The 18421-nt window shown below is 40.7% G+C and overlaps 1 protein-coding gene across 5 annotated transcripts in view; it reads left to right on the top strand.

Moving 5' to 3' along the window:
• Positions 1-18421, top strand: part of VTI1A (vesicle transport through interaction with t-SNAREs 1A) — a 274434-nt gene that overhangs the window by 215808 nt on the left and 40205 nt on the right. The gene's annotated exons all lie outside the window — the stretch shown is intronic.

Raw genomic sequence — 18421 nt, 5'->3', positions numbered from 1 at the left:
AATACAGGGCAAAGAACTGCTACCCCCGGAGAATTTACATCCAGATGGCTGAAGCATATAAAGATATTTTCTCAGGGTAACAAGTTGCCTCATGTCAGCTGATGGGAACATGCATTCTCAGCAAACGCAGAGTAATTCAAGCTGATTTAGCCCTTTCTCCTGTGATAACTTTTAAACCCAACGACAGGAGACAACAGGTGGATATAAGCAGATGGGGAAGCAGGAGGAGTGAATAAGGAGGTCGGCTTCATAGCTAGTGGGCTCAATATTGCAGCAGCACAGCCATTGTCAAGCTTTTTTTTTCTGGCATCAGAGTTAAGAGGAGGCTTGAGAGGGGATTTGAAGGAGGATAACGAGGCAGCTTTGTGGACATGAACAAGGAGCTCTACCCAAGCATGGGGGCAGCAGGGGAGAAAGCACAAAGAACCTTGCTTGAAAAGGTAACAAATGGGTGATGGAGCCTACTGTCAGGGGCTGACTGGAGGTGGGAGCTCTCCCCTCTGGAATAAATGAATGAGAATAGGTTGGGAGGGGATTAGGCTGAGAATGCTTTGAAAGAAAAAGCAAGTAGATTATGTTTATATAACAGAAAAAGGGAAACCACGGCAAAGAGGAGTAACAGTGGTCAAAGTGATGAGCAAAGAAAATGCTGGTATCAAAAATATTCTTCAAGTTTTTCCAAAGCTGCTCTTTCAATAAGCAGAAGGAAGAGGTGCATTGTAACGATGGCTTTGTATGCATCCCCATCATAACCAACTCCTCACAGTTGCTTTTTGAAACTCGGGAATTATCACTAGAAATTTTCTAAGCCTGGCATCTACCTTTGAGGTGAACAGTTACATTGCCTGCGCCAGAAGAATTTTCTTGTTCTTTACTATAAGGAATTAGGACAATAATGTACTTCCCTGCTGGAAAAAAAAAAAGTCATTGGTCTCTTAATGGGCATTTTTTAGAATTATTACAAGAGTGGACTCGTTGCTTTGTTGATTTGTCATAATAATTTAAAATACAGCTTTACGGATTTCTCAGTCTGTTAGAAACACTCATTTTGTTTTGTCAGATGTGCAGTTTTCATTACTGGCTTCTGAAAAAAATTACTGGCTTTTTTAAGAGGGTGTTTACTACCAGGCAGTCTTATAGCAAAGCACATATCTGTCCTTAGGCAACCATATTCCTCAAAAACTAAAAAAAAACCCTCATAACTGAGGATATACTGTATTCTTATATGAACCATCTGTTGTTGATGGAAAGGCAGGAACAGATGATCTGAACTGGCCTGTTAGGCCAATAGCAGCATGATCCTGCCCTGGATGGAGACCCAGGATTTAGCTTGACCTCACCACTTCTGTCCTCTGTGCCACTGGAGACCAGTGGAGTGCACTGGTGCCTCCATCCTTTTGGGGATGAGCACAGCCAGCACAACTGCTTGTGTGGCCATTGCTAACTCATATCCATGTTGCTGTGCTGACGTCTTAAGCCTTTTGGTTTTGCCTCCTGCACAAAAGGCACGTGCAGTTTTTTAGGAAGAGAAAATAGAAAATGTTGATGTCCGTGCCGTTGAATGGATGAATTTAACAGTGAATACTAAGCTGTGTCTGGATGTTTTGATGTCAGGGTGGCCTTATTACTGTACACACTTACAGAGGCTTTTGTAATCAATTGCAAAGCTGTGTGATGGTTTTGACGTGTAACACATATACAAGGGTGCACTAATCACCAGTTTAATATAATGCTTAGCCCTGTTGTGAACACTCTCATTTGTTTAGTGCACAAATCATATTAAGCCAACCGCCAGCTATAATTTTGGAAATTGGTGGAATATTCCTATAAAGAAGCTCAAAAGATTGTAAAGATTGAATAAGTTCATTGTCTTAGTGACCAGTTGGGGAGGGGGAGGCCGTCCTCTTTAATTTTTTCTTCTTTTAAAAATACTTTGTGGTTCAGCAGTACAGACACTGCATATCTTTGTATCCCCACGCAGTCACCATGTTAATAGCTGTTTGCTAGCTGTGGTCAGTTAATTTAAAAAAGCTGGCACACTGGTATTATAGGTCGCAATAGATTATTCTTGAATCAAATGTAGTATTGTTGCTTCAAACCAACCCCCCCACCCATGACAAAATTCATTATGGCTCTTTAGTTTATAATAGTGTTTGAAAGGATGAACCTGAGATGATATGAAAGGAGATTCAGTTTCTTAAATTTTTCTTAATCCATGCATCATCCTGTTCCTGCTTTGCTCTTACTACACGTGTAGATTCCATCAGGGGTTACTGTTGGCTCGGGAATCTGGCAGCTCTTTGTTTTGTTGCAAATACAAAAATAGATTATAAAATGTTCGCTGGCATTATGAACATGGATGTGCTTCTAGAATATATTTCTGCCCTGAATATATGTTATATACATTTCTATTATGCACATAAATGCAAGGGAGTCAGTCTGAAAGATGTTTTGTTTAACATATTGCGGTGGCACAAAAACTTCAGGCCCATCCTTGGCTCAGTCACTGGAATCCTGTCAATGCATCGTAGGGTAACTGGGCTCTCAAACCTCACTCGCCCTGCAGTAGCCATCACACTCCAGGTGTTGGCTGATACACCAATTGGCATCACTTTCTGACAAGAGCCTCAACTATTCTTTTCAGACGGGAATGGAGAGTTGGGGGGGAACCCAAAAGCCTGAGAGGCAATTGCTAGCTGCTAGAATGAAAAGCTGAGCTGGGACATACCAGTTTCCCCACATCAGTGTCTGGAAATGTTCTGACTTTCAGTCTGGGGAGAGCACTGGGTCTGAGAGTTGATATGCCCGGTCTTCAGTTCTCATTTTTGAAAAGCTCTGAGTCTTGTGGATGCTATCTGGTATACCCACATGCACAGATGAGCATGGCAGCACTTCAGCATAGATAGGGAGAGACTTTTTAGACACCCCCCCCCCCCCCCCAATAAAATGAACCATGCAGCACTGCTGTTGTACCCTTTCCCACTACATTTGACAAAGACGGAGTTTCTGGTCAAAAGGAGAGAGCAAGAGATACATGCAGACCTAGTGTCCATTGCCCTTTTCTCATCCATCCACATAGTCGTGTGGCTGCGCCTGGGGGAGCTGTGGGGGGTGGATCCAAATGTCTGCTGCTATGAATACCTTGAATTTGGAGATGAGTAGTTACAACAGCAGAAACAGAGACAGCTTCCCTGGAAGAGTCAGTAGATAGAAGATCCTGCTGATGTATGAAATGTGGGTCTTCAGTCTGAATTAGGGAATGGGACCTGTGATCTGAAAGATCACAGGAGAACACCAATAATTACGGAGCTGTTGCCTTGTTTGGAGTGGGATGAGTGTGTGCCCATTCCTACTCTGGTTTATCATATAAAAATAATTGGTTTTCAAGCTGATGTGGGCTTGTAAAATCTTTGTAGGTTGAGAAAACAGATTCTCACATGTTGCCGTGTCTGAACTTGAGAAAATGACCCTGTGCACCTCTGCACAGAGTATTGTTTGCCACGGACTTGAAAGCCAGCACATACCTTCCCTATTCAACACATTAAGCAATGGAGACATAGTCCTATCACAGGACTTAAGCATCTGTTAGGGATGCAGAAGTAAAATGTATATCATTTTAACTCCCCATGTTTGAATTCTACACACACATAACTGGCAAGTATTATGAAAAGGAAAAACATCAGCTCTTCAGGCCAGTGAGAAAATTCTCTAGTGGTGAAGATTTCTAAAAACAAAGGGATTGCTTCCATGAGGAATTTAGAATGAAAAATGTGATAAGTTGCAGTCAATCATTAACATTTGTTGAACATTCTACTTACTATTGGTGTTTCGTATACTTCTGGTTCAAACATTTCATGGAAAAAGAGTGGAATAAATGGAGTAACACTAACCAGATGGTCCTGTATGTGGAATTTCTAAAGCTTTTTGTGTACTTTATGTTGAAGATAACAAATCACACAGGTCAACAGCGAGTGTCAGCTAGTGAGAAATGATTGTACATTTTAAGGAAGAAAAGCTCTTGAGGTCTTAGTTGCATTGGTGTCAGGGATTCAGTTTTGTGATTTTCACGTGGAAATGAAGATGCTTCCAAGTGAGGCATGCTGCAGAAGAATCGTTTAAAGGCAGGTTTGTTTAGATTCCAAAAACTAGGTTATCTTAGACACATTTAGGTTCAGGACATCTCTTTGCTTCTCATTTAATTATGTTTCTATTTTTTCTTTGGCATCTGCAGAGGATAAAATATAGAAATAATTAGGAATAGAGCTAGGTGATGAAAAATTAAGACTCTGCAATATTGTTTCTCTATATGCTGTTCTTAACGTTAAAAAAATCAGAAAGAAAATCTGCAGTATGTTTTGCTTTTTGGTAAGTAGCTTCGTATGTTTTAGCATTTTGAGAGTCATACGCTTGCTAAGAATATCTGTCTGATCTGTGGCATATCTAAGTTATCCATCCCTGTAGTATCTTGTCAGGTCACTGTAGTCCTGCTGAAATATTTTGATACAGAATTTCGTCCAAATAAATAAATAGTGTATGATGGTGCCATCTATAGCCTAGACAGCTCAAGGGATTACTAATTAGTTATATAGCCTTTTACTTTAGGGATCATTACTTAAGATCAGACTCAGAATGTCACTTCTAGCCACAGGCTTGGCAAGTTGAAACAGTGGTTTCTTTCTGATCCTTGTCAATGAGGTAATGTCTAAGTCATCTAGGGCAAAGTGGAAGTAGAAACTGAATTATAATTTCATTTCTGGAATTGATTTCTCAAACTCATTTTATTGTAAAGGCACTGGGGCAACTTTTTAACTACTGTCTATCTGTTCCACAAGTACAAATGAAATCAATTTGCAGATACATTAACCAGAAAACTTTTATTAGCGCTACATCCACTAAAGCAGACGAGTGTGACACAGTTTCAAGTATATATGCCAAAGTTTGTTGCATCACAGAAAACAGCAGCAATGGGATGAGCAATTCAGAGCTAATGATCTTTCTTTCATAAGACCATCTCCTTTCTATAGCTCAATAGATAGGTCTAGATAATGATACAGGAGATGCAAAAATGGAAACGTCCTTAAAACTGATTTTTTTACCTGTGCCAGCTTCTAGCTAGGCTTCAGAGAAATGAACTATTCAGCCTTACATATGTGCAGCAGTGGTCTTTACTTCTCAGTGTGAAGTTAAAACCTCAACCATAAAAAATGCAGCTTTGGTTTACTTTCTCTTCTTCAAATCAGTCTTGAAATTAGAAATTATTATATTCCTGCAAAGGAGAACATTTTAAATTTTCTGCGAAGACTGGACCACCTTTTTGAACACAGACAGCATTTAACCTTTGAATAACTCTTCAGGCTAGCTTTGTCTCTTCTAGAAGACACTTGCTGTTAGTAGCAGAAGAAATTTCACTTCTAACACACGTACAGGGAAGCAATGTAAAGGTTTGTTCAGCATGGCATCTTCCACAGATGAAGCATCCCTAAGCATTTTGCAAAGTGGTGCCATTTTCTAGAACCAGAGGTGGGGAACAATAGAAGAGCTGTAGGCAAAGGAGGAAAGATGAGCTTCCCAGTGGAAGTAAAAGCAGATTCATATGGACTAAAGCGTGCTTTATTAATCACATTAGCACCAGTGACTGTGATGGAGGGTGGATGGAGAAGTGTAGGAGGATGGTGTTGTGTATGTGTGTGTTGTGTTATTTGTAACATGCTGAATGATGTTATATATGCTATTTCCATTGACATAAAATGCCTCGACACAATGCATTTATGGGTTTTCATTGCAATGACTTTATTTATCATACCTTAGTTGCTGAACATAAGATGAAAGCGTTGCTTTCTAATAGGTGGTAGTGCACCCTCACAGAGGCAGAAAGCTTACATCATATTTCTTAAGGCAGGGATCAGTAAACCTACTTTCTGAAGCACTGTTTGAAAGTGAAACAGAAAAGAAAAGAAGTTTTCCCCTGTATTGTTTTAGGGTTTTGCAACACATTTCACTGATAATTTTAGACTAGTCGTAACGATTGGATCAAGAATTGACACATCCTCTTTTCCGTTACCTACATTCTCGAGTAATACCTTCTGTTTTGCACTTACATCTGTGTATTTATGCTTTGGTTTATGTGTGCATGCACTTGTGCAAAGGTGTGTCTCTAAAGGTGTTTAATTTTTGCTTATGAATATTAAATGTGCAGTCCTGTCTATTGTTGCATCCTTTTTTGAAATGTTTCCTTGAAATATGTGTAAAAATAGGGCAAGAGAGACCCTATTTTGTCTGTAAAATGCCTTGGTAAATGCCTGTCACATTTACCTAGTGTTATATTTAGACTGCAGCTGAAGAAACCACTAAAACAGGTATCCGAAAGCTCCTGCAAGTGATTTAGTATGAGAGTTGATGCAGAGCCAGCAGCTCTGTTACAGTTCCTGGTCACTGCCTAACGCACCAGACTCCTCTGACGTGTGACCCGTTGATGCTGGCAGCTCATATCTGCTCTGACTATTGCAGCACTGGCCTCTCCTCCCTAATTATCGCAGCCCGCACCCTCCGCACACACCACACACACACACACACACACATTCCACTTTGCCTTGCCCAGGCTCGGTGCCATCACTTACAGCTGCCTCCAGTATTTTTTCCCGGTGGGAAACCCCATCAGTCCGCGGGGAGAGGACTCTGGCACGGGGTCTGCATCCTGCGGGTCTGGCTGGGCAGGAGCACAGCACGGAGGTACAAGTCTGCCGCTGAACTGTTGAAGCCCAACAGCAGCAACTCAGCTGTGGAATTGGAGAGGGTGGAAATGGACATGGGGAACAAGTTTGCTGCCCAGTTAAAAGTGAAAACACGATTTTGTTTAGTTCAGTAACTCGGTTCAGACGACTTTACAGAACGTTATAAAGTTTTGTGGTACTGCAGTCAAGAATCAGACAGCAGACATAGTATTAAATGATTATTTGCCAGGTATTTGTTTGTTTGGATTTTCTAGGGGCAGCTGACAGCCTGGAGGCTCTGCATAAACCTAGGAGTAGGGCTATCCTCTGCCCTGAAGAGCTTACCTTCTCAGCTCTGTTTCCTGATGTAGAAACCCAGTAATCCTGACTGAATATCCTGTTATTGTTCAGTAGTAAAAATTGAGATTGGGATGTTTGCAGTGTGAAATCTCTTGCTGATTTGAGCCCTGATCTTGTGAATACTTACCATTGTGTGTATTGTTATGTAGATGCATACTCCCACTGAGTACTCCAAGTTGTATACATAAATGTTTTCATAAGTCTTAGAGATCTGGTTTGGTAAGTGCAGGCACAATGTGTGTAATGTACAGTCTCAGCTGCATCTGAGATTTTGAATCTCTGCCTGGAGACAGATACAGCAAGCTTTAATGTGAAACCTCTCTAGATTAAGTTTTTAGTATTATAAGCTTGATTTATGCGTGGCAAGAACAGTTGGTCGAGATTTATTGGAAGAAAATATATCCCATCCATTAGCAAAGAATGCAATAATTAGGAAAGGAAGAGACCTGACTCAGAATGTGTGATATGACTCAGAATTGTGTCCTCGAGTCATTATGCAGACAAAAAACCTCACCACTCGCTTCAGTGCAAGTTTTGCATGTGTAACAGCTGTCACAGTCAGACCATTAATCAGCTCAACCACCACACAGGTGGAGGATGAGAAACCACCTTCTGTGCTAGAGGTTGAACATAAAAATTGTTTTTCAAGGGGTCCGTCTGTCTGTACTGCTGTAGCTGCAGCAATGCAAATCTCCAGTGTAGATCTGTTTCTCCACTGGCATAGAAGTTTTTGTGCAATTTCCTCTTTTAAGCATAAAGGAAAAGATATAGATTGCAGTTAAATGCTACAGAGACCATGATTTTGCTCTAAGCTGTGATTCTGCTGTGAAAACTATTGCAACGAAAGACACACTTGTTTTATTTTACTTGATATATTTGTGTACTATGAACTCATATCAATTGCTTACAGTTAGTTAGATAAATAAACAGGTTACTTTTGATTGTGTGTGTTAAAGTACCCCAGGTTATTTTGCTAAATGATGTCATATATCATTCCCTGCTGTGTATAATGACTATTTGTGAAAAATAGAGGGTTTTCTTTTCTCTCCTGTTCACCCCCAAACCAAAAAAGAAAAGAAAAAAATCTTACCAGAGTAAGCACATCCCTTGAAATACACACTTTCCACCTCCTCTCAGTTTGCATCATGTGATATGGCAAGACATCAAATGATACAAGGATATATAATGTGACAATAAATGAAAGATAAATTAGAAGATTTTTTTTTATAGACTGTTCCTTATTCAATTTGGATGATAAGAATTTAGTCTTAATTTCTGACATATTCATTTTATCAGCTAAATTTCCTAAATTGTATTATTACAGATAATTACCAACATATATTTATTCTTAAAACTTTATTTGTTCAATTAGAAGGTAGATTTCAGCCTTTATCTTTGTAGGTAGCTGATCCAAGACAGTTTTATGTAAATGGCTTAATTAATTGGTACCCTTCAGTTGAAACAGCAACTTACAAAGGAAGTAATCCTTTTCGAGTGGCATAAGCTGTTTAAAAAAGGCAAAAAAACCCACAATACTTTTCTCAGGCACCTTGGCACACAATTATAAGTTATTTGACAGAAGTAAATGTAATAAACTGCAAGGCTTCTTCCCAAATTATGTCTTTTCTATGTAATTAAAAAAGCATCAACCTTAAGTGCAGTGGCTCTGTAGTCTTCAAATCTACATTATTAAAAGACTTAATTATGCAAAATTACAAAACTTTTTTATAAATGGTTCAACGTGTTGGTGGTAAAGATGTGATCTGTGTGGCCTACTTACTAAGTTTACACTCTCTCTCAAGCAATTAGTTGCTTCCAAAGTGTTTGGTGCATTGCTCTCCCTTTCAGGCAATCCTTGGAAACCCCTGCCACGCAGTGCTGTTAGAGGACGTGGTGGCTGGACTTTTTCTTTCTGCCCACCTGACAGCAGTACCCATCACTCCAGGTGACCGTCCATCACCAGCACTGGTGTTGCCGCAGCTGTGCTGGCCAGGATTGCAACTGAAAACTGGTGTGCTGACATACAGTCCAGAAAGGAGGAAAGGGAGGCTGGGGTATTCTCTCTCCTCCTGCCATGCAATGAGGTCCGTTTGTTGTAGAAGCTGAGCCTTCAGGCAGCATTTTCCCCAGTTGCATACTACTCCGCAAAAGTAAGGGGTACTCCATAGTGGAATTAATTTGTAAAACCCAAAAGAGAGTTGCTGAGGTCCCATGTGCGATGGTAAATCTCTGCCTTTCCTGAGCATATCAAAATGGCCTTGATCCTGAGTGGTTAGCGTGGCACAGTGTGGACCGCTCTCTTTGTCTTATGCTTTCCCTTTGTAAGAATAGTGGGAGGAAATAATACCTGACCCTTGTAAAAGCGATCAATTCTTCATGTTGCTAATAAGGGAAATTAAAAAATGCACACTGCACTCACTTGTCTCCTCTGCTGCTTGCTGTTACACTTGTTTCTGAGCTTCATACCAAGCTGGTGAACCTGGGGGAGGAGGGAGGGATGACTGGGTGAATGAATACATGTCTAGAAATGTGGCAACTTTTCAGTAGAGATGCTCCAGTGCTGTCCTCATTATTGTCCCATTTTATTTGGCAGAGTTACTCTTTTCCCCTTAAATGTGCAAGGGTTTAATTAATACATTCCAGTTGTCAAACCCAGTTCAGCTTGATGAGCAGGAGAGTGTAGAAAAGCTAGATTATTTGTTTGCATCACTAGGCAATGGGGAAATACCTCCTCCATTGGTTTTCTTTGCAAGTAGTGACAGCAGCGTTCTGACAGAGACAAAGGGATAAAAAATGTGCTGGAAGGACTAGAAGAATTAATTTGTAATAGATAATTGGATCTGTATGGCAATGATATGAGTTTGGAGGAAACTTGAGGGAAATAGCTCTCTAGGTTTTAAGGTTTCACTCTCTTGTCAAAATAGCATCTGTGCATGCCTTATGCATTTTAAAGTTTAAAAAAGAATGTATAGATCTCGCTTCCTTATTTAGCTGCCCCATCAATTGTCTGACAAAGGTCTGGATGTGTTTATTTCTATTACTTATTAAAACTAGAGAAATAAAACTAGAGAATAAAAACTGTTTGTTGGGAAAGTGCTATGGTATTGCTTTACTTTCCTCTCTTGCAAAAGTTAATTTTACTCTTGCACCAGCCTCTAAGACAACTGTCTTTTGAGTTTTGCAAGCCTCATCTTTGTTGCTGACTGATCCTACAGCAGATCCTTAGAAGGGCGTAGTTCTGTGTTACAAGGGATTGCCTCGTTCAGTGGAAGTATGGGTCCATCCTGTGAGGGTACGGGATGTCACGATGGAGGCATTACTTGAGCTCGGTTTGTAGAGAGTGAGTGGTGAAATCAGAGTGCTGTGGGCATGTACTTGCAGCGATTCCAGCTGCTAAGGTGGGCTGGTGGTGTCTGTACCCATTGCAGATTTTTCATAGTTGGCAAATTTGTCCCTCAATATATCTAGGTGCAGTATCAAGCCTAGAGGTCATAAATGTAGATAACCGTGACTGGTAACAGAGTGGCTAACAGCGACAGTGCATTACTTTAGGAAAAAAAGTTTTGTTGGAGAGTGGTCAATATTGTCCCCCTCCTTTTAAAAAGGTGTTACAGGTGATCCCTGAAATTATAAACCTGGGAGGCACCTCAGTGTAAAGAAATATGGTTGAGAGAATGATTAAAGATCAAGTTATAAAGGACCTAGATGAGGATAATATGATGGGGACAAATCAGCACGATTTCTATAGCCTGTCAGATTTCTTTGAAATAGTTAACAAATAATGGATAAAGGCGAACCAGTGGATATAATTTATTTAAACTTTCAAAAGGGTTGGATAAAGTCTTTTAAAGGAGGCAATTAAGGAATCTTGCTAACAATGGGGTAGGATGTAAAGTCTTGTCATGGATTTAAAACTGATTTAAAGACTGAAAGTTAAAAGTAAGATTAAATGCTCATTTCTTACTGCTGGAAGGAGACAATAATGGCTGTTCGGGAGTGGGGCTAGGAATGGTAGACTTCAGTTTTTTAACGTATGTATTTTATCAAATTGCTATTGTGCATAGAATATAATTAGGTAGTATTCCCTAGGAAATACTGTAGGTTAGTATTAAGGATCTGTGTTATGCAGACTGTTCTAGTGCTGTCGTGCTGTCTTGAAAAGGAAAAGAAACAGGAAAACAGAGTGAACAATAGCAATAACACTTCCCCCAAAAGATGCTTCTCCACTGAAAAAACATCATCTGCTTGTTGCACCACCTAATCTAAACTAGATTAGATTTAAACTAGATATGAGGACAAAAACTAGGTGCAATTCCTGAAACACACCAGCCACCATCCAAGAACAAAGTCAAATTTCTGTGTAAAATGCCCAGGGAAGTTTTGTCTAGCCTTTGGTGAACTAAGCTTATCTGCCCGTTGACTGCAGTCAGGCTTTGCTGCAGCGGATCTGTGATCTCTGCTGGTGCTGGCACCGAGGTGCTCCATGGCCAAGACAGCTCTAGCCTAAGGTAGAGCTGGGAAGGAGAGGGAGAAATTGTAGGCTAGGTGTACAAAACTAGACTGGTTCAGATCACATGGTTATGAAATAAGATTTGTGACAGAAAAGGTAAAAGAAATGTATGCAACAGAAATACGTATGCAGTTAGAGTGAACTCGTAAGCCCCAAATCCGTCATAACTCATCAGGCAAGTGGCACTGATGCCGTCCCACGCAGGTCCGTGAGGACACCTCCTGGTGCAGTGACTGAGAAAGAGATGGGAAGTTTTGCTCTGTGCTGGGTGTGTCCTTATCTTCAAGAGACTGTCTAGCCCAGATAACAGGTGTCCTCCCCCATCATCTAGCAAAGATGGAAGAATTTTCAAAACAATTAGAGATGTTGAGTAGAAAATGCCAGATGAGAAAAAATTTAAACCTGTCATTATTTAATACAGGGAGGATACGGGTGATCAATCACAGAACAAGTACTGCAACAAAGGCTGATCAGAGGCTTGCACTCGCTATGCTGAAAGTCAAAAGTCACCTGCATTTAATGGATGTGTAGAAGGAGAGGGGGTGGAGAACACTTCTCTCCCCTGGTAATAGGAATCTCTTGGCAGAGGGTATTGCTGCAGACAGCCAGTTCTTAAATCTTGTAGCAGGGTGCATTATCATGAAGAATATCATGTAACAGAGATAGCTGAGGTCTGCCTGGTACTGAATAACACCAAATAAAATCGCTCATATTAGTCGCTCTATCCCCAAATTTCCACCCCTTGAATTTAGTACACTCCTGATGAGTGAGGCTATCAGGAGTGAAACCCAATGCAGTGGACTGTATTTAAGCACGGTAGCAGAACGATATTTTGATGGTTAATTTCTTTGATCTTCTGTTGAATTTAAATTTGCCTACAGTGGTTTCCCAGTTTCAATTAGTACACAAAAACAAACTTTGCGTATTTTCTGAGATTATGTTCTTCATTATATGTTGCTGTAGTTTTATGTGTTGTTGCCAAGAAATCTGCTTTTGACAAATTGCACAGGAGGCATTTTGAGATTGTGATGGAGTTGATTGAGTTTTGGCCAAATCCTGTACACTTTTATCACCGAAGACTGAAATACAGATGCTTGTTACACTGAAATATATAGAATTTGCTTTGGCCCTGAAAATCTGTGTCACGTTTTAAAATAACCAATTTGGGTACAATTTGAGTTAAGTGGCAAGTAAACAATGCAAATGAAACTGTTTTGTTAGCTAGAAAGTAATTGAAAATCTGCAACTAATTATAAATTGGCAATATACAAGTCTCCAGGAAGCTGAAAGGAATACTTCGCTGATATATTGTTTAGTTATATTCAAAATTAACTTGCCCTGCACGGTTTGTGCAAGAGATTTTGTTGCTTATTGTAACTTTACTTTTAAAAATGCAACAACTTGGATTTCATAAGAAAAGAAAGTGTAATTTTTTAATCAAAGGTAACTCTTCTTATGGTATATGATTATTTTTTTTATTTCACATGGGCCTTGAGCTTCAGCTTTCCTATGTAGGTTTGATTTTCCTCACTGTTTGTCACTATTCTAAGTTTTGATTGGCACCTTCATTGTGTTTTTCAACTCATCTTCTCAACACATTTCTTGTGCATTAATGTAGCTGTACAATACCTTTGAGAAATAAGAATGTGTTGTCACATATGAGGACAAATTCTTTGCTTGTATTTGATTGAAAAAAGTATGGGATTGGCTGGAAAACATCTATTGTCAATGCCACCTAGATCGGTAACATTAGGGGCTAGTCAAAACACCCAGATAATTGTCATGTGGATTTGTGCTGCCACAATGCATGGCATGTGCAGACGTCAGGTTTTGGTTAGTAGCAGCCTTTACTGTTGTAGAATCATTATTTAATAGGACTGTGTAAATACACTATTTATTTTTTTTAAAAAAAAAAAAAGGTAAATCAATGTATTTACTACAATTCAGTTTGACAACCCTTGATGTATATAACATCAATCAGAAAGCATTTCAGAGAATTTTGAGAAGGGAGAGGGAGGAAATACTGGCCGTAGAATGCTCTGAAATAATCCTTTATCCCAGAGCAGCAGGCCACGCTGGAAGGCTCAGTCCTGTTTGTTTTGGTCTTGTCACCAAAAGCCCCAAGAGTCTACACAACAGATAAGGGACCAAACTCTGTCCTCCTGCTAGAAACAGACATTTTCAAGCTCATCCGAACTCAGAGTTGTTCAGATAAACTGCAGAAAATGCAAAATATGACAGGCAGGTTTTGGAGGGGGGTGGGGGAGCGGGTAGCAGTGCAGTTGTATTATTCTGTGTTATTTAAATGGGCAAGCAAAAGGATTAAAAATCGCTTCCTTGATTCAGATAGTATCAACAAGAAGAGCCACAGGGAGAACTTCTGACTTACAGTACCAGGCTGTCATCATTAAGTCATATTCACCCACTTGGTAATTGCCTTCTCTGTATAAAGCATCACACTGACACGTACTGTCCTTTAACAATCCTTGGCTCGGGGAAGTTTCAGACTTGAATTTTTCACAGCCCTGTGCCGTTTCTCCATAAACCGGTGTTAAGTGAATTGTACATTCTTCCCATGTTAAATTTTTAACATAAAGTCTCGTAGTCAACAACTAGTAGAGATACCTTTTTGAAACTTCTGAAATACCACATAGCAATGGTTCAGCGATACGGTGTGGGCTCAGACACGATGCTTGAAAAGCTGTGTAGGGGGCCAAACAAGCTGGGGAGGGGTTTCCTAGTTAGTCCTGTGCTGAGGAGGTCTGGGCAGTCTATGGTTAAAAGGAAAACGCTTCAGCCAAGGAACAGGAATAAACTTCTTTCTGCAGTAAACATTTCCAGACAGGCCAGTCTGACAGTCCTTGTGGAAGTAGCTCCATTCATGCCATTTGGGACTGCGGCGTGTAAGTACAGGTTGCAGGATGAAATCCATAAATACTAGGCTTAAAAAAGCAAATCTGCATCCAGAGCATTTTAATAAAAAGTTAGGTTGGGTCATGGGGAAGGAGGGGATAAAGCAGCGGGGGGAATGGAGAATATGAGTCATGGCATCCAGACTGAAACAAATCTTTGAGCACAAATCACAATATAAAATTTTAAGGGCTTGATCCTGCCTTTGGCTATGCTGGTATGTATTGTTACATATCCTGTAAAATCGGCTACTGTTACATGTTACGTGGTACTGTGCACCCACATAACTAAGCTCTGAGCTCTAGGTTTTTATAGTCTTTATTTTTTAAGTCCTATAAACACGGCTGGACTTGGCTTTTTAGAATGCTGAATAGATGCAGCAAGATTTTCCTATACTTCCTACCCACTTACAACCCCGAATAATTAGTGGATGTCTTGCATCTTTCGATAAAGACTTCTTAGAGGGCTGTTTGATGAATAAGGCCACACAGAATGTGTCATTGTTGCTGCTGCAGGTTTTGAGTTTATTTGTATATTACGGGTACTGTATACCACATAATAATGAAAAGCTATATGCTCCGGTCTGCTGGTTCACTACATAGTCTGTGTGATTACAGATTGTTTGAATAACAGTGGACTATTGAAATTCTATCCAGATGTGCGTGTTGCTAATTATGGGAATACCCACAAAGGCGGATTATCTCTTTTGTTACCCTTTCCAACGCATTTAAAAACAGGAAAGTGAAAAGCATGTAGGCAGCAAGTAAGAAGTAGCCGTACATGTTGGAGATGAAGGCTTTTCATCAATTCCCAAGAAAAAAATTATCTTGACCTGGTAGAATGCATTTCTGGAGCGTAACCAGATGCAACTTAACGCACAGGAGAGACATCCCAAAGTGGCAGATTCTGAAACAGTCTCAAAACAAAAATGGCATCGCTTCATTCACAGCAGGGAGAGTTCGGGTAGAGAAGGGCTAACTGAGGAAACTGGTGGTGGGGAGCGGGGAACCGAGCTGTTGTCAGTTTTCTGGCATAATTATTAAAAAATATAGTAATGTGATAGGGGATTTTGGAAGGACAGGCAGGGGGAAATGTGATCTTGTCTTTCCAAAATTTCAGTAGTTTTCATTTAATGAGCTGGAGCATTGTCCAGAGGGGCCTTTAGGATGAACAGATCTCAGAGTGTGAAGGAGTCGGTGTGTTTCCAGGCACCATACTGGGATGACGGTGTTTTCACATTGTCTTCCATAAGTGCCATCTCCTGGCTTTGGACAAGAGAAACATCATGTCTAATCATAAAGTGACCATCAATCACTTTGTCCCTTTGCTTTATTTCATGAGTTCCCGTGAATCGCGTAGGAGATGAAATAGAGACAGCAGAATGAGAAAATGCCAGTGGCAGAAATTCGGTGTGGGATCCAAACTGTTTGAGAAAAACATAGGAACAGATGAAAAGAAAGGGTGTTGAATGGCTTAGCTACCTGTCTCCTTAACAGCTTGTGATGAGGAGATAAGTAGTTTAGCAACCTTCACTCACATTTCTTTCTCTTTCTTTTTTTTTCTTCTTTTTTCCCCAAAAGATGGTGATTAAACTACAGAAAGTCCGTCTCTTGCAGCTTCTCTGAAAGAAAGAGTGGATATCTGAATTCAGGCTTAACCCCACTTTGTACAGTTTAATTTAAATAAAAATGATGAATTTCCTCCTGAGTGATTAATAGCCAAGTGTGGTGACATACAGGAACTATGAACTTGACCTTCTAGGTAAAGGATAACTGCTATGTTAAGTTGATTACACAATTTCCCCTGAATAAGTTGACAAGCAGTGAGCATGGTTTCCGTGACTTCTGATCTTGTAAATGCACACTTACAAGTGATTTGCCTATTCCTCTGAAGCAAGTCTTGTGTTATGTGTGACACGTGTTAAATAAATTCCAAATGGTCTAATGTGCGATCTGGAATCCCAGCTGCCGGGGTCTGTGCAAAGGGGGCTGGCCTGCCAGGGATTTGCAAAGTGTGAAATACTCTGAACTGGAATCCCCAACTTATCAGAGAAATATCACATCCTCTGAACATCTGAGAGGCTTATGAAGCAGGCTAATAATTCTCCCTCTTCCTCCTTGGACTTGTAGACTGAATTCTTCTGTGTTACATGGAGCAAATCCTGCTTTCTCTTCTGTCAGCATTTCTTTCTCCCCCAAAAACTGAGCACATCAAAGATGCTAAAACTATCCACATGGTGCACTGATAGGGCATTTATATAGATACAGATTCAGCCTGCATGCCAGCTAAAACAATGCATACTTTTTTCTTTATCAAGCTTCAAAATCTACACTGGAAGACAACTCTTGGCATTCCCCTGGGCATGAAAAAAAGGAAAGGAGTATTGATGGGAAAGCAGTCCTCTCCATAAGTTTCTCCTGTGCTCCACATGCAAGATTAGCAATGATTTTCTTTATCAGAAGGTATGAGAGGACGGAACGACTGCAAAGAATCACAAGTGTCTGTGCTATGGGGTGCACACAGACTGCCTTCACTTGCTCAGCATGCAAAGTGAAAATATCAAGTGAACTGCTGGGGGAGCAGCTGCAATGCAGTGGAGAGGACTCTGCATGGCAGAGCGTGTTCCCCTGCACAGGCAGGGCGAGCAGGCTGTGGCCCCTTTGGCCACACGGTAGATCTGCCCCTGTGTAAGCACAGGAATGGAGAGTGAAGGCTGCAGGGGAAAGGCTCATACCAAGAAATCTTCGTTTACTTAAAAAGAAAAATTCCCATACTTGACTTCAAATTATTCCTTTGGATCAGGCACATGCTGAAAGCAGTTTCAGAAAACTACCTTGCCCAGTGCTCGACCTCTGCTTTCCTCAGGGATCAGTGGTTAGCACCTCTGACTCGCTCAGTGGAGAAATGCGCTACAGAGTGATTTGGATTTGAAGGAAAAATGTCACACATGCTGCCTCCGTGGTTTTCCTTCACTTGGGGAAGTTTAGGCAATCTCTCCTACCTCTCCATAAAACAAGCTTCCACATCCCATGGAGATCCCTCACCATATGTGCTGCCTATGGTCCTAAAGTCGCTATGTACCTAGAAGAGCTGTCTTCCCAGAAGGGCTCTCCATCTCCAGTCTACTCCCTGTTCTTCTTTACTTCCCTTCAGGCTTCAAACAGTGCTTTGCAATAGCTGGATCAGCACCAAGTTCAGCCTGCGTCCAGCAGAGTCCCTTTAACCCATTCCTGTCTGGTTCAGCACATACCCAGTTTCCCAGGAGTTGTAAAACTCAGTAAATTGCCTCGCACCAGCAAATCCCAATCCTCTGGAATTAGGGTGTCTCCGTTCGAAATCACTGGCCAGGTTTTGTTTCTGTAGTTTCTTTTTCTGTGCTTTGGAAAGTACTTTGTCAGCAGGTTGGTGTGCTCCACCCACGGGGAGGCAGTTTAACAACCCAAAACTTGAAACGCGGGACACTCCAACCCTGGACAAGTCCCTGACCCGTGGGCTCAGAAATGAGAGGAAATTACAAATGCTACCTTTGCAGTGATGAATCATCATGGATAACTTTTTTTTCCCCCCTCTATCTCTCCATCCTTTGCACGAATAAATTTTTTTCTTAAAGGATTCAATTCAAATGTTGCCTGTCTCTTCCAGAAGGGAGGCTGATGAAAAAGAGATCATCTTTGTGTAAGGCAGCATGCGATACAGTAGCTACACTAGGCTGTCTTGTCCTTCCTCTGTGATAAGCACTACGCTGAAGTCTGCTGTCATTTGTGTGTACGTGTGAGTATCTTTCTGTAATGGAATAAGAGTGTTTGCAAAAATGGCTACTGAAGTGCCCAGCCAGTACACTTACTCCAGGAGGGTGACAGGATAAGAGAAGTGGCAGAAACAAAGATAGGAAAAGAGATTTTTGCACTAACAAGTGTGAACTGATAAGCTT

The sequence above is a fragment of the Falco cherrug genome, chromosome 9 (genome assembly GCF_023634085.1).
Source record: "Falco cherrug isolate bFalChe1 chromosome 9, bFalChe1.pri, whole genome shotgun sequence".
NCBI lineage: Eukaryota > Metazoa > Chordata > Aves > Falconiformes > Falconidae > Falco > Falco cherrug.
This window is presented reverse-complemented; position numbering and strand designations above follow the sequence as displayed.